Here is a 16,463-nt window from a genome sequence, read left to right as displayed (position 1 = left end):
CAAATAAATACTACCTATCTACTAAATGCAAATTGTACACAGAATACTGTGCCTGGTGATATGAGCGTTCTTCAGCAAGCCTCCGTGCAGTCTTCCTCACCTATGGTGAAAACACTAATTCATTACCTAAAGAGGGAAGCAATGTTACATAACACCAATAATGTCGATAGCAGCCAGCCTACTGGAAGAGAGTGAGATAAATTAATGCTTGTTCTAGAGTAGAGAGAGACTTGTCAGAGATAATCATGCAACATTTTCCACCTGCAATTTACATAGATGAAGGATGCCCTAAGGGAAATGTCAAGCAGTACAGTGTGGCAGGAGGATCACACTACAGAATTACTGTATAAAACTTTATATAAGAACCAGGACTCACAGGCAAAGCATTTGTTCTTCCTTTTTTGTTTTGTTGGTTGTTTGGTTGGTTGGTTTTTTTTTTTTTGTTTGTTTGTTTTTGTTTTTTGAGACAGGGTTTCTCTGTGCAGCTTTGAAGACTGTCCTAGAACTTGCTCTGTAGATCAAGGTGGCCTCAAACACAGAGACCTGCCTACCTCTGCTTCCCAGATGCTAGAATTAAAGGCGTGTGCCACCCCCGCCCTCTGGGGAAAAATTTGTTTCCCATTTTGTGTTACATTTTTCTCCTGAAGGGAGAAATTCTTCTCTTGGAGAAGGGTGTCTTCTTCAAATTGCAGCACAGTTCACAGAGCTCTAAGATTAATATGCAGGGCTGTCTTCGAGGAGACTTCCATTCTCCATCATAAAATTTAATTGTACCTTTAACCCTTTCAAATAAAATATGAATAAAGTTGACATATCATTTCCAAAGTTGCCTAATTTTCCTTGTTCAGATAACATTATTTTTTGTTTAACTTATGTTAAACTCCTCAAACGTCCCCAGAATGTGTACAGTTGTTTTCACAATTGTATGCTCTATTGCGGTGTCTGATTTTCATTGTTTTTTTTTCTCTCCTTGACTTTTAAAATACTATCTAAAGTGTTGAACTATTATAGAATCAACACAATTCAAGTGAAAATTTAAAAAAAAAAACAAAAACAGCAACTTAAAATCATGGCATGAATAAAAAAACCAGCAACTGTCTTATTGAAGTCCTTTGGGGTCCAGCCCCAAAGCTCTCTTCAGGGTTGAGACAGAACACTACATACAGCAAGCGGAAGGAATGTTTTCTTAGGTTATCTGAGGGTAAACGAACCCACTCTCTCACTCCATGTTTTTCCTAATCAGTTTCTTTATTGTTCTGTCTCTAATCTAATTCTACTCTCCTAACTCTAATTTTTCCTCCCAGCTTCTTCTTTTCCTAGCCTCTAAACTTTCTTTCCTCCAGGAGACTTGGAGTAATAATAAAAATTACAAGAGTTACTTCTTCTTGGTCAAAAGCACATTCCTAGGGTAATCAGATAAGGAGTTGAACCATTTACTGTGTCAACACAGAGCTTAAGGGTTTCACATTTTCGGGTGTAAGACTGTGACCATACTGGGGGTAGACACAGTACCCAGTGACTAATCTTGAGACATTGGTCTATTGTCAGCTGACGGACAAAGGAAGAATTGGCATGCCTTTCTTAGGATGCTTGTATAGAAACCTTGGTTGGACATCGGTAACTCTGACCTTGAGCATAGCTATAAAATTTTAAACATATGACCTATTTACAGAAGCCTTGGGTTTGAACTTGCTCTAAGGTGAAAATGAGCTGTGTGCAGTTAGTCTGAGCAAAGGGAACAAAGCAGGCTAGCAGGATTTTAAGTGTCTACATTCCTCATGGGACAAATAGATCTAGTTATGAAGCATGCCCTAGTATGTTTTCTATATATCAAAATTATATAGATAAAGGAAAAGTCATCTTCCTGACCACCCACAGATATATGTGTCCATAAAATTGAGTTATAATCATGAGATTACATATACACATCGCATGAGATCACACACTACAATGGGGAAACACCAAGCTGCTTTGGCAAATGTTAGCAACAGTTTCCAGAGCCAATGTTCCTGAAGGTCTTGCCTAGACAGGATTAACCTCCGTCAGTCATTCCCCTTGTGGGTTAACATCTGAATTATCAATTGTCATATGCTGTATATTTAGACAGCCTCTGACACTGCCCAATGGAAAATTCAATATCAAAAGGTCCATAACTGATTATGTTTGAAACATCTTAACAATTATTAGAATAACAGTAAATTCACATGAAAATTACCTGAATTATTCCACTTGGAAAGAAGGTAACTGGGGAAAAATGATTATAGTTTCAAGATATATATAAAATATATTTCCACAAGCAAACTTACACCAAAATTTATCCCTGACATAAATGAGGAAAGTGAGATGTAAAATAGTCATTGATAAATGCAGAAGGATAGAAACTTTTCTAACTTTTGGGGCTTTATTTGTTTGGTTTGAACCTTGGACTTTCAGTGTTACTGTTCCTTTTCATCTTTCCATTCTATCTGCATATAAACAGAGTACAAGGAAAGGGACATGATAGAGACCACAACCTTAAAATGAAACTCAAATGAGCAAGGAAATTAAACTATTAATTAATCAAAATTATCTTTTCAGACAATACAATCTTCAGATGGTAAACTATCATGTAGGTTGAAATATATAAAGTTCAATAGCTTGGCTTCTCTATCATAATACTAGAGAAAAGTTTCTTTTTCACAGAACTCATTATTTTTGTTAAGTATTATATTCCAAGCTCCCATGTAAATCTAACCTATGTTTGGTACAAGTAAGTCCATGAGAATGCTCGAAAAATTAACTGTGAAGACTGTGTTGAGTCAGTTAGCCATGTGGATAAGAATATATAAAAACAGCATACTTTGATTTGCTAGTAGTGGTGGCTTGCTGCTACAAAATTATTTGTGACCTGGAAAAGAAGGTATTTGCCCATATTTCATCCTATGTTTTCTGCTTTAAATTCTGTCTTCATTGCCATTACTTATCTATGTGTCATGGTACATGCATTTAATGATATCACTTAGGAGGGTGAGATCAAAAAATTATGAGTTCAAAGCCAGATGGCAATGGCCACCTATAGCTTCTATAATTGAAAACAATTACTTGTCAAAATTTCTAATGATTTTGCCAAATTAGTGCTGCCCCTCTGAGTAATTTTTGACTTAGAGGAAAACCATGCTCTAGTAATTCATAAATCAAATTCCCCTACTCCTATCGGCACTTATTCCATTTGAATGGAAACACTGAAGAACCAGCCGGCTTTCACCTTAGACTTAAAAGCCATGTTAGTAAAGACAAAATAGCTCCATTCTGCCTGTGGTTAAACCTCTATTTCTCACCTGTAATCTTCACTACAACTGGTTCTGTGCTGCAAGTTCCAGGACTGGCAATCATGTCAGGCCTTACTTTTCTAGATACTTAGTCATCTTATTAAAAAAAACTTGAGGACTGGTTTGGACTGGTTTGCCTTACTGCCAGGCTTCATATCAGGAAAAGCAGGTTTCAGATGTAACTTTTACATTTAAAACACTTGCTTTGCCAAGACTGCTCTTAGTAATCAATCTCTTATGAATATCTAATGATAAATAATTGAATAAAAAAGTTTTAGGTTTATATAAATTACAAAGGTCTAAGAATATTTTAAATTATAAACATCTGAGGATATAAAAAGTCTAAATAAATTATGAGGATACAAGAAAGTGACTTAAAGTTTATAAGTACAAGTTGCTCTATGCTATTGTTATACTAAAGATTTCAAAAGTTCAAAGTTTTAACAATAAACATTGGAGTTCTGATAAACTGGTAAAGCACTGACTACTCTTATCCGTCACAAGCTCAAGACAAAATTTCCTCCGGTTGTCTTCTAGATATAGACTTATAGATGTTTCTCCTCATGTTGAAAATACCTCTGTCCAATTTATATATCAAGTTCTCTAGATAAAAAAAATATTCATACTTTTAAACTCAAAGTCGTAGCTTTTACTGTGACTCAAAGACATACTCCAGCTCTTTCATACACACCTGATAGCTGCTTTTTCTACATTATGGATTTCTATACAAATTACAAACAATGGTAATGGAAACTTCAAGGAATGGGGAAAAAGAATCCTAAACTTGCACCCACTTCTCAAGAACAAATAGACTCCAGATAAGTACTTTTGTTAATCAGCAGCCTAGGCTTCCTTGCCTAATGTCTCCTCTTGAGTGATAAGCTATAATGCAAATGTTCCCTTTAAGTTCCGTCTACACTAACCAAACATGTACAGTTTATGGTGACCAATGCATCTTTGGATGCATTAAAAAATTTTGTATACCCCAAAATAAAGAAATCTAAGACCCTTTAAGGTTTTAACAGGGACACATGACAAGGCGGTGGTGGTGATGAACAACCAGCCTACCTCCATCTTAAGCTTAAACGCTATCTTAGTAAAGATTAACTAGATTCATTCATTTTATGATTAAACATTTTCCTCAAACACAGATCATGCCCCACTGTAACCTTAACTACAAATGGTTCTGTACTGCATGGTTCAGGAATGTCAATCACGGCACTATTTCAAAAAATTGTTTATAACAATTTTGAAACTCTACTTTTGTTTCAAAAGGTTATACAGCCACCTATGGCCACCTTGTTATGATTTCCTGTTGCTATGACTACCTAGTTATACCCACCTTGCAACCATGTCTTTGTTTCATGAAATTGTTAGGAGTAATTGTTATGATTATGTTCTGCCCCTGTAACCCTGCCTATTTTGCCCACCCAATCCCCCCTTTAAAAGCCCCCTACCCCTGAGTTAAAAAACAGTATCTTCATCACATCCAACACTGACCTCTCAAACCCTGCCTAAGGATGAAGCAGCTGATGCACAAGAATTTGTAAAAATGCTTAATTAATTGCTTGCTTTAATTAATTTAGCCATGATGATGGGTCAGTGTTCTTTGTCCTCCCATCTTTAGGACTCAAAACACCTCCATACTCACAGAAAAAAATCTCAGATTTGTGACCTGTTGGGCTATATAAGGTAGGAAAAAATATAAATCTCGGAAGATAGAATAATATTTAAAGAATCTATGAATATATGCATTTAAGTGAGAGAGTGGGGCAAGTGGTAGAAAGGGTGAACTAACCAGAAATGTAATGCAAATTCCAAAACTGGGCTTGGGACAAAATTAAACAATCCTTGATTTTATTTTATTTCACATTTTGTACTTCAGTTGTTATGTTCCTTAAGTTTACACACAAACACCCAAAACCTGCAGATCACATTTGTCTTCGGAATACAAGATTGAAAAAGTAGAATATTATCCATAACATATAGGTTTCAGTTTTCTGTGTGTCCTGATAACATCCCAATTGATTTATCATTGCTAAAGGAAGGAAAAGAGAACTGTTTAGTGCAGAGATGAAGAGCTATGATTCTCGGAGCTACCTTAAGAGATCCTTTGAATAAGAAACGGCAATTTGTATTCAGATTGACTATCTCAAATGTCATCATAGAACCTACACCCAGCAACTGAGGGAAACAGATGCAGAGAATCACAGTGGGGCATGGAGCTAAGTTCCCAAAGTCCAGTCAAAGAGAGGGAGGAGTGAGAATAAGAGCAAAGAGGTCAAGACCATAATGGGACAACCACTGAAACAACTTACCTAAGCTAATGGGAGCTCACCAACGCCAGCCTGAGAGCAAGGGAGCCGGCATAGGACCAAACTAGGCCCTCTGAATGTGGGTGACAGTTGTATGGCTGGGGCAGACTTTGGGGCTACTGGCAGTGAGACCAGCATTTATCCCTACTGCTTGTACTGTCTTTTTGGAACCCATTCTCTCAGCCTAGATATAGTGGGAGGACCTTAGTCCTGCCTCAAAGCAATGTGCTAGACTTTGTTGACTTACTCTCTCCGAGGAGTAAATGGGAGATGGGATGGGGGAGGTAGAGGGAGCAGAAGGAGGGGAGGGAGAGGAAAATGGCCGCCATAAAGAAAGGTTGTGCTTCTGTGGTCTTTGCTTTCTACAAAGTACTCAGAAAAAAAATAAACTAACTTTTCCTCTTTTTCTTCTTTCCTTCCTTCTCTTTTACTTCAAATTCTGAAATATTAGTCTGCACAGTTTGCTTTCTTATGGTTCAGTAACCCACAACTAATCACCTTCTTCAATTACTAAGAGAAACATTCTAGAAATAAAAAACCCAGAAGTTTCCTGTCTTTTGGAAAGGTGTGATGAAATCTCACACCACTCCTCTTCATCTGGCCAAGGTGAAGCATTGCTGTTCAGGTGTTCATGTTAGTCTGCCAGGGAAAACCACAGTACACTTAGGGATCTTAGTAGCTGCACTTTCAACTTCCATGGGGTTCTTGACAACGGTCCTCCATGGATAAGAGGACATGGATGTACTATAGCTCAGTTATACATAATGGCCAGAACAAGCATGGGTTAGGTGTTCTCTTTTTAAATCTAAGTCTTTCCCCTAAAAACTCCCCACTACCTCTAGTAACCTATGCGCAAAACCCTCAGTTCCTACCCAGAGCAAGTTTGGAGAAACAGCCCACTAAAGCATGTAAATGTATTTTGTCACCTGTGAAATCTACAGTGGAAAGGATGAAATTACACTCTAGGGAGCCATACCTGATAAATATCAGATGGCTGGTTATTTTATTTTATTGATGTTTTGTGAATTCCACCTCACGTATTCCTATCCCACTTATCTCCCTATCCCCCTTGCCTCATCCCTATGCCCCCCTCTAAACAAAACCAAATTTGAAATAAAAGTCAAACAAAACAAAGGCACAAAACAAAAATAACAACAAAAACAAATGGAACAGACAAACGAAAAAAGAATCTTGCAATCTGAGTACTCTTTTCCCAATCCTTACAAAATCTTCAGGAAAATACCTATTTCTTTTATGATTTTATTTATTTGTTTGTTTAATTTATATTTGGTTCTCTTTTTTTGGCGTTCATTTTTAATATACTTATAACTTACACCATTCAATGGTGCTACATACATTTAGGGTAAAACAAAGACTTTCTTTGGGCTCCAATATTCTACTTAATTATGTAAAAATACTTGTGCTGGTGACAAAATGGACAAACTATTCTGGTTACAAAGTGATAATTTCAGTTAATTATGATTTTCATTAATATTGCCATGATGTCCTGGAAAAATACTTAAATTATATTTTTCAAAATAAAAAGATTGAAGTCAAGTATTAGCGAGTAGTTGAAGAGAGATTAAAGAAGACAGAGAGAAAAAGGTCAGACCTAGAGAGAACAAGAGCATAAGAGAGGGAGAATGGTGGGGAGAGATGGAGAGGGGGTTGTCTAGAACATAGAGGTTCCTCAAATAGGCCTGTGGATACCTACATTACCTTTTGTGTGTGTTATAGACAAAGAAAGTCAGCACAAACAGATAGCATTGCACTGTAAAACCATGACTATGAAATTCTAGCAGGAAAGCATGAGATAAAGAAACACCCAAAATGGCAATGGACACCAGCTAAATAAAGGTATGCTATTTATTAGAGGTTTCATCTTGGTTTCCCAGTGCTGTAGATCATGGGGACACATAGGAAGCAGTCCTCAAGGAAAGCAATACATAACCACCTCTCCAAAGCAAACAATGAAAGTCTTGTCCTAGGCGGTAGCTCTTAAAAACCCTAATACAGATGACTCACATGAGAACTGTCCAGTTGTTTTGGAGAGCATTTTCATTTCCCTTGCAGGACTTTCTATTTATATCCCAATTTTTATACCTTAATTAATGCTACTGTTGAGAAATATTATTCTCCATCTACTATATTCTAATGAAGGGGGATGATACTTTGTGTTCTGCAGTGGAAGGAGATAAAAAGAATATTTGAAGTTCACAGATATGTCGAAGTTACTCAGGGCCAAATTATCAAGATTAAAATACAATTCTTTCTCTCATTAAAGACATGACTGAAGAAATTACTTAACATTTCTACATCACACATGGCAATGGCAGGCCCTGTAGGACTAGATCAACTGAATAAGTGTATATAAGCACTTAGGACACTGTCTAGAATACAGAAAGCTCTAAATAAATTTGACCAATAGTACTGCAATGAAATTAACTGTTGTGTTATTTTTATAACTTTGTGGATGGGACTCATCAAAAGTGTTCTAATAATTTGGTTTTATAAACACAATAAAAATGATGAGTCAATGAAATTAAGATATCAATTGTTATGGAATAATCTTTTTGTACACTGTGAAGATGTGTCTTCGGCATGGTGCTTCTGATTGGTTTAATTAAAAAAAAAAAAAACTGACTGGCCAGTAGCTAGGCAGTGGATAGAGGTGGGACACAGAGGGCACTGGGAGGAAGAAGGAAGGGGTCTTGAAAGTCACCCGAGACTCAGAAGCAATATGAAGGTGCCTTGTTGAAAGAAGGTACCCCCCACGTGGCAGAGGATAGAAAAGCAATATGTGTTAATTTAAAATGTAAGAGTTGGCTAGTAATAAACGTGAGCCATCAGCCAAGCATTTATAATTAATAGTAAGACTCTGAGAGGTTATTTGAAACTAGTTGGTGGGACAGAAACATCCACCTACAGTAAACATGAATACTAGATGGAAGTGGAGACAAATCATCTTCATTTCCCATTAACCAATTAAGGTATGGTGGGAATATTAATTTATTAATTTATTTATTTATTTTCGAAAGGAGATCAGCGGAATGCCGTGGATTCAGACTTGGGGAAGTCCTTATATACCTAACTGCTGCACAAGGATCTCCGCCCAGGCAGGTGGGAAATTACCATATTAACAATGGAGTCAATGCTCTACAGCTAATCACCAGGCAGGGCAAGGAGAGCACAGGAACAAACAGGATGCTTAGTTAGCTGACCAGAAATTGTCCTCGAGATGTACCCCAGAAACAAGGGCAGACCCAGGCCCTACAGGTCCCCCTTTTGTATAAATTTTATTGTTTAAATTTCAAAATTCAATTAAATTGAAAAACATTTATTAAAACTGCATCTAGCTTCAAGACTCTTGTTATAAAAATCACTAGTATTTCCAAGGCAGACTATGTTAAAATCAGTTGTTACTTTGGAATTTGTTTGTTCATTGTAGAGCATGGGAAGAAAAACTGGGTTATTTAGAGAGGATATATGCATCTGTAAAAAGGTACAGACTCGGTAATCAACATTTCCGGCATCTCGAAAGCAGTTCCCAAAGGCCTTCTTTTGGCAGAGTCTATCAATGCCTAAAATCCTTTGTCGTTGTCTATCATGAGAGCCAAATATCATTTGAAGTGTCCCACATAAGCAATTTTACACTTTACAACAAGGGGTACATCTGCAGCCACTCAGTATTACTGTAGAAGACAGTATAGTGACTTTGGTGAAAAAATTCCAGGTACCTCTGCGCAAAAGTTAGCTGAACTGACTCCCTCACCTCCATGGATACAGCTTTCTACAAACATTACTTGTTATGACAACTTAATGTTTCCATTTCCACCCTCACTCCTTGCATAAAACTTCATCCTGTCCTTCGCACAGGTTATTACAACAGTATCTCCAAAATGGCTAAAGGATCAGCATATAGGTGCAAATTCACTAGAAGGCCTATTACACATAGCTGGATTACACAACTTGGGATGCCAAGTTGTTCAATTCATTAACTTCATACCATTATCTGAAACTTTCTCTAGATTTGGTGATTCAAATCTTAGCACTAAGGTACCCCTATTATCTTCAGCCCTTAATGTAATGATGTCTTTATTATCCACACATTTTAGTATTTTGGTATGCTCACAAGGTTCAGGCACACGGCCAGGATGTGGTTGCACTGGTACTTGAGAAAGTCCTTGGAGCACAGGGCGAGATGTGAGAAAGTTCCTTGCTCTGCAGGTTCACACCACTGAGCTCATGTCCCAGCAGGCCTCCTTGATGAGGTCCCTGAGTGCTTCCAGCACATTCTTCATGATGGAGCCCTGGACCAGACGTGCCTCAAACATGGTGGCCCTAGAGAACATTACAGGAATGAAGTCAAGCCATTAAGGACACCTGGGTCAGGATGCGAAAGCTACAGTAAGGACACAGAGCAGATGATCTTTTAATTCTAAATATGACTTCAGAGTTGCTTTCAGAACTGTAGCAAAAACAACTTAAACTGCTAAAATTCTAAATTGAACTAGCATTATTGCAGATCTGAAATATGAAAAAATGAGGCGACATGGCCAAGAACAGTTCTGTGAGAAAAGCACAACTCTGGCCCTAGAAAAACTACTCATTTTATATGATAGTTTAATATCCCACATAAAATGCAATAGATCCAACACCTGCTCTTAAGACGGGGATCAAGAGAAATGGATATTGAACAGAAACGTGTAATGACAGTTGGCAAACATAAAAGCAGAGTGAATGCTGGTAACTTGACACTGTAATAAAGGGAAAAGTAAGTTAGATTTTTTTTAAAAAAGTTAGTAGATGTGTAAAGAAAACTGAAAGCTGTGGGACAAGAACTTGAAGTTACCTTTTTTCTTTTATTATTTTTCTTTATTTTACATCCCAAGTGCAGTTCTCTCTTCCAACACTCTTCCCACCCCAAATCCTTGCCTCTCCTCCAGCCCACCCCATATCCACTCTTCTCAACAGGTGAGGGATCCTATGAGGAGTCAACAAAGTCTGGCACATTAAATTGGAGCAGGACCAAGTCTGCCCGCCTCCCCTCATTAAGGCATGGCATCCTTCTACAGGGAATGGGCTCCAACAAGCTAACTCACGTACCAGGGATAGATCCTGGTCCTACTGCCAGGGGTTCCTCAGATATGTCAAGCTTTACCAATGTCTCCCACATATGGAGGGCCAAATACAGTCCCACAGAGGCTCCACAGCTGTCGGCCTAGCATTTATGAGCTTCCATGAGCTTGGCTCAGCTGTCTTGGTAGATTTCTCCATTATGATCTTTATCACCCTTGCTCATATATTCCCTCCTCCCTCTCTTCCATTGGATTCCTGGAACTCAACCTGGTGCTTGGCTGTGGATCTCTGCATCTGGTTCTGTGAATTACTGGATGGAGGCTCTTATGATAATAGTTTGGGGTATTCAGCAATCTGATTACTGGGGAAGACTCCACTATTGCTAGGAGTCTTAACTATGGCCGTCCTTGTGAATTCTTAGGATTATCCCTAGCACCAGGTTTCTCTCTATCAAGATCTCTCTTTCGTTGCTCTCCCTCTCCATCCTTGTCCCCCCTCAACCATCCTATTCTCTCATGTTCTCATCCCCCATACCCTCCCCTTTACTGCCCCCACCCCCAATTTACCCAGGAGTTTTTATCTAATTCTCATTCCCAGGGGGATCCATTTGTCCCTTTTTAGGTCTTCCTTATTACCTTCCTTCTCTGGAGCTATGGATTGCAGTCTGGTTATCTTTTGCTTTATATCTAATATTCACTGATGAGTAAGTACATATGGTGTTTGTCTTTTTGATTCTGGGTTACCTCATTCATGATAGTTTTTTTCTAGTTCTATTCTTTTGACTGCTAATTTCATGATGTTTTTTCATTCTAGTTTTTTACAGCTGAGTAATACTCCATTTTGTAAATGTACCACATTTTCTTTATCTATTCTTCAGTTGAGGGGCATCTAGGATGTTCCCAGGTTATGGATATTAAAAATAATGTTGCTATGAATGATGTTGAGCAAGTGTCTTGTGGTATGATTGAGTATCCTTTGGGTAAATGCCAAGAGTGGTATCACTGGGTCTTGAGATAGCTTGATTTTTAATTTTCTGAGAAGTCATCATACTGATTTCCAAAGTGGCTGCAAAGGTTTGCACTTCCACCAGCAGTGAAGGAATGAACTTAACTCCACATCCTTTTCAACATAAGCTGTCCTCAGTATTTTTGATCTTAGCCATTCTGACAGGTATAAGATGGTGTCTCAGAGTCATGTTGATTTGTAGTTCCTTGATGACTAAGGATGTTGAGCAATTCCTTAAAGGTATTTTGGCCATTTGAGTTTCTTCTGCTGAGAATTCTCTGTTTAGCTCTGTACCCTATTTTTTTTAAATTGGATAATTTTGTATTTTGATGTCTAGTTTCCTAAGGTCTTTATACATTTTGGAGATCAGCTCTGTGTAAGATGTAGTGTTTGTAAAGATTTTTTTCCATTCTGTAAGCTGTCATTTTATCTTGTTTACTGTGTTCTTTGCCATAATATAGAAGTTTCAGTTTCAGGAGATCCCATTTATTGATTGTTGTTCTCAGTGTACTACTGGTGTTATATTTAGGAAGTGGTCTCCTGGGCCAATGTGCTCAAGACTGCTTCCCACTTTCTCTTCTGTCAGTTTCAATGTAACTTGATTTATATTGAGGTCCTTGATTCACTTGGATTTGAGTTTTGTGCATGGCGATAGATATGGATCTATTTCTACATGTTGATATTCAGTTACTCCAGCACAATTTGTTAAAGATGCTTTCCTTTTTCCTTTGTACCATTTTGGTTTCTTTGTCAAAAATCAAGTGTTCATAGGTGTATGGATTAATGTCAGGGTCTTTGATTCTATGCCATGTGTTCACATGTTTGTTTTTATGCCAATACCAAGCTGTTTTTATTACTGTAGTTCTATACTACAGCTTGAAGTCAGAGATGGTAATGCTGTCCAAAGTTCCATTATTGTACATGATTGTTTTAGCTTTCTGGATTGTTTTGTTTTTTCATATGTGTTTGAGTATTATTCTTTCAAGTTCTGTGAAGAATTGTGTTGGGGTTTTGATGGGGATTGCATTGAATCTGTAGATTGCTTTTGGTAAGACTGTCATTTTTATTATGTTGATCTTACCTATCCAAGAGCATGAGAGATCTTTCTATTTTCTGATATCTTTTTCATTTTTTTTCTTTAGAGACTTAGCATCCAGAACTTCCCAAACAAACTGGACTTTGTAGTATTACAACAACTGGGTAGAACCATAATGCTAATTTTAGTGTTATTTACAGGAAAGAAAACTCTGCCTGGAATTGAGTAACTTAAATTATAATAAATAGAATGCCTGAGGATAGCATTTATGATGACCAATTTCTTAATAAGCTTTCAATGACTGAATCTCAGATGATGCCATCAGAAGTTATTGACAAAGATTTAGAGAACTGAGTAGCATCCCAACTGAATGCATCAGCATCTCACGGTTTGTATCATCTAGATGGATTCATGCTGGTCTTGTTTTTTCCATTAACCTCAGTAATGTCCACTCTGCTTCTACTTTTTCTTGTCTTCAGAAATCTTCTTTTCTCCACAACATCAACGACTACAACTTACATCTCTCTTATCCTCACAAGACCAAAATATGTGAGTAAAGTATGAAGTTTAATATCATTTATTATGATGATGTTCATTCATCTGTAATTGCTGATTTTCTCCGTAGTTCCTGTACTCTCAAGATTTATTCTTGCATAAGTGTTCTTTTCTCTTCCCATCTCCACACCATATCCAGTTCAAGTCTCTTGCCTAAAGAGAATGGATCATGACAACTCTACATTTAAAAAAAGAGGTCATAATTTTAAAAGAGAGCAAGCAGGGGTATATGACAGGGTTTGGATATAGGAAGGGAAAAGCATAAATAATTTAACCATACTAATATGTCAAAAATTAAAATGAAATATTTTTAAAATGAAATAAAACAAGAAAAAAACAGATGAAGATCAAGTGTTTGTCTTTCAGCACAAAGGGTGTGATTGAGTGCAATGATAAAATGAATTTCTCAACTTTTCATGACTACGTTTTCTTTTAGTTATCTCCTCAAAAGAGCGTCATTGCCATTTGATCTCCAGATTCAAAGGAACATGTATATAATTAAAAATTGTCAGTAAAAAAAAAAAACAACATTATGAAAATAAGTGAATATAGACAAGTTCAAATTGTCTCTCTAAACCACACCCCAAACTTCAAATTGCATGAGATTTTCAGGGTTTAATGCAGGAATTTCAAATGCAGTATTAAAATATTATGGATTTTAGTTAGAATGTTTCTATAAGAAACTCTAAAAATTAAAGATAACCAACACATCATAACATTATATACATGTATGAAAAATGTCATAAAGAAACACTGTATCTGGAGTGGTTTGAAAGCAATGACTCCATATGGAGAGGCATTAGTAGGAGGTTTGGTTTTGCTGGAGTAGGTGTGGCCTTCTTGGAGGAAGTGTGTCACTGTGTGTTGGGCTTTGAGGTCTCCTAGGTACAAGCTACACCCAACAGTTTACTTCCTGTTGACTGTGGAACAAGAGGTAGAACTCTCAGCTCCTTCTCTAGCACCATGTCTGCCTGTACACCATCATCAAGAAAATAGACTAATCTCTGAAACTCTAAATGAACTCCAATTAAATGTTTTCCTTTATAAGAGTTTTCATGATATCTCTTCTCAGCAACAGAAACCCTAAGACAGCATGCATAATAAATATTTGCTAATGTAATATTTTTAAAGTTCCAAAGAGTCAAAAATAATCCAAATAGACACATTCCCCAGACTCTGTTCCCAAAGATGCACTCCACTGCCCACACCCACCTCACTGCCCACACCGTTGCTGGGCCTCTGCTCCTAACTCCAGAGGATTTGCACTGCTCAGGTACAGAGCATACCAATCACAAGAACAGGTGAGTGAACACCTGCCAGCTGAACTAGTGCACTCCTTAGATTCTGTTCCCAAAGACCCATCCCACTGCCCACCTCCTAACCCACTACCAACCCCTCCTAATGCTGTGTCCTTGGACCCAGCTCAGGTGGACTTCCACTGCCCCAAATCAGGAAACACCAATCATAAGAACAGATAGAGAGCTGGGTGGTAGTGGTGCATGTCTTTAATCCCCACACTCGGGAGGCAGAGGCAAGTGGATCTCTGTGAGTTTGAGGCCATCCTGGTCTACAAGAGCTAGTTCCAGGACAGGCTCCAAAGTTGCAGAGAAACCCTGTCTCGAAAAACAAAACAAAACAAAAAAGAAAAGAGAGAGGCCATGCCAGTCAGAAGAATTGGGACAGGCATGACAGTATGAAGAACAGCTGCAGGCCAAGCAAGGCTGAAAAAGAGATATGTGAACTCAGTCTTCCAGTCAGAGAAGAGGCCACACCTATAACTAGAACCACAGATGGGCAACACACCAGTTGACTTCCTCTCCTCACTCAGTGGCCCCAATCCCTATTTCCTTTCTCATCACCATATCCTACCCCTCAAACTGAGCAAAGATCCCCTGCTGCATCAAAGGTCACGCTAGCCACCAGAAGTCTAGTCCCCAACATGAACAGAGACTCCCTACTGGATCAGAGGTCATGCTAGCTGCCAGAAATCCAGGCAGCAAAGATCCAACAACAAAAGAGGAAGTAGAAACCAAGGAACAAAATGCCAACAAAAACAAACTCAGAAATCAGCACTTAGACCTATAATCATCCCAAATGCAGATGCAAGTGTAAGAATACAATCAACAACCATCAAGGCAATGGTACCTTCAGAATCCAGCTAGCCTACAGCAGCAAGACCTGAATATTCCAACACATCTGAAACACAAGAAAATGACCTTAAAACCAACTTTATGAATATGGGAGAAATGACTGGAACTGAGGGCATTTTGAGAGGGAAGGGGAAACCTAGAGGGATGAAAACTCCACGAAATCTATGCGAGTAATCCTAGTACAGACTCCTAGTAATTGGGAACAGGGAACCTGAGCTGGCCATCTTCTATAACTGGGAAAGGCTTCAAGCGGACGGATTAGGACACCAGCGCAGCCACAAAACACTTGGTCTATAGTTTGTCCTTTCTGCAGAGTGTTCCAGGACTGAAGTCTAGCAGAACTGTCATCAAAAGGACCAGAGAGAACTCCTCCAGCAACTTATGGCAGCCGATTCAGAGTTCCACAGCTAAATACTAAGTGAAGCTCAGGAAGTCTCTCCGAGGAGGAGGAAAAAGGATCAGAGGATTCAGAACCATCATGAGAACAGGTCCACAGGATGAACTGACTGGGTCTCATGGGGACTCACAGGGATCAGAAAGCCTATAGGGGGTCTGACCTATGTCCTCCATATATATATTATGGCTGAGTAGCTTGACATTCTTTTGCAGTTCCTAAATTGGGAGTAGGGCTTGTCTCTGATTCTCTTGCCTACTTACGGGACCCTTTTCCTTCTATTGGGTTTCCTTGTCCAGCCTTGATGGGCTGGGTGTTCCTGATCTTATGGTTGTAACATAGCTTGTTAGGCTATGTGTGGTTGATGTCCCTGGGAGGTCTGAGGTCAGGCAGGGATGAGAGTGATGGTGGGGAATTGCAGAGAAAGGAAAGGTAGGGAGATATTTGGGGGAGGGAAAGAAGTGGGAAACAAGAAATGAAAGAATAATTTTTTTAAAAACAAAATAAAATAAACATCTAAATGCAAGGGTGGCCTTCACTTGACTTCAATCTCAGTTATCTTGTCAACGTACACTAGGTTGATATCGTTATATTTTTGATCTACTCACCCAAATTTCCATT

General features: G+C 38.3%; 1 pseudogene; it reads right to left on the bottom strand.

Annotated features, from left to right (window-relative positions):
* Window positions 1-9,204: 9,204 nt before the first annotated feature.
* Window positions 9,205-9,957, bottom strand: LOC121463260 (annotated as a pseudogene).
* Window positions 9,958-16,463: the final 6,506 nt, after the last annotated feature.

Source organism: Microtus oregoni, unplaced genomic scaffold (genome assembly GCF_018167655.1).
Source record: "Microtus oregoni isolate MIOR12 unplaced genomic scaffold, Mior012 000026F_ref0000081, whole genome shotgun sequence".
In the NCBI taxonomy this organism is placed as follows: Eukaryota; Metazoa; Chordata; class Mammalia; order Rodentia; family Cricetidae; genus Microtus; species Microtus oregoni.
Note: the sequence above shows the minus strand (reverse complement) of the source record. Positions and strands in the feature narration are given on the sequence as shown.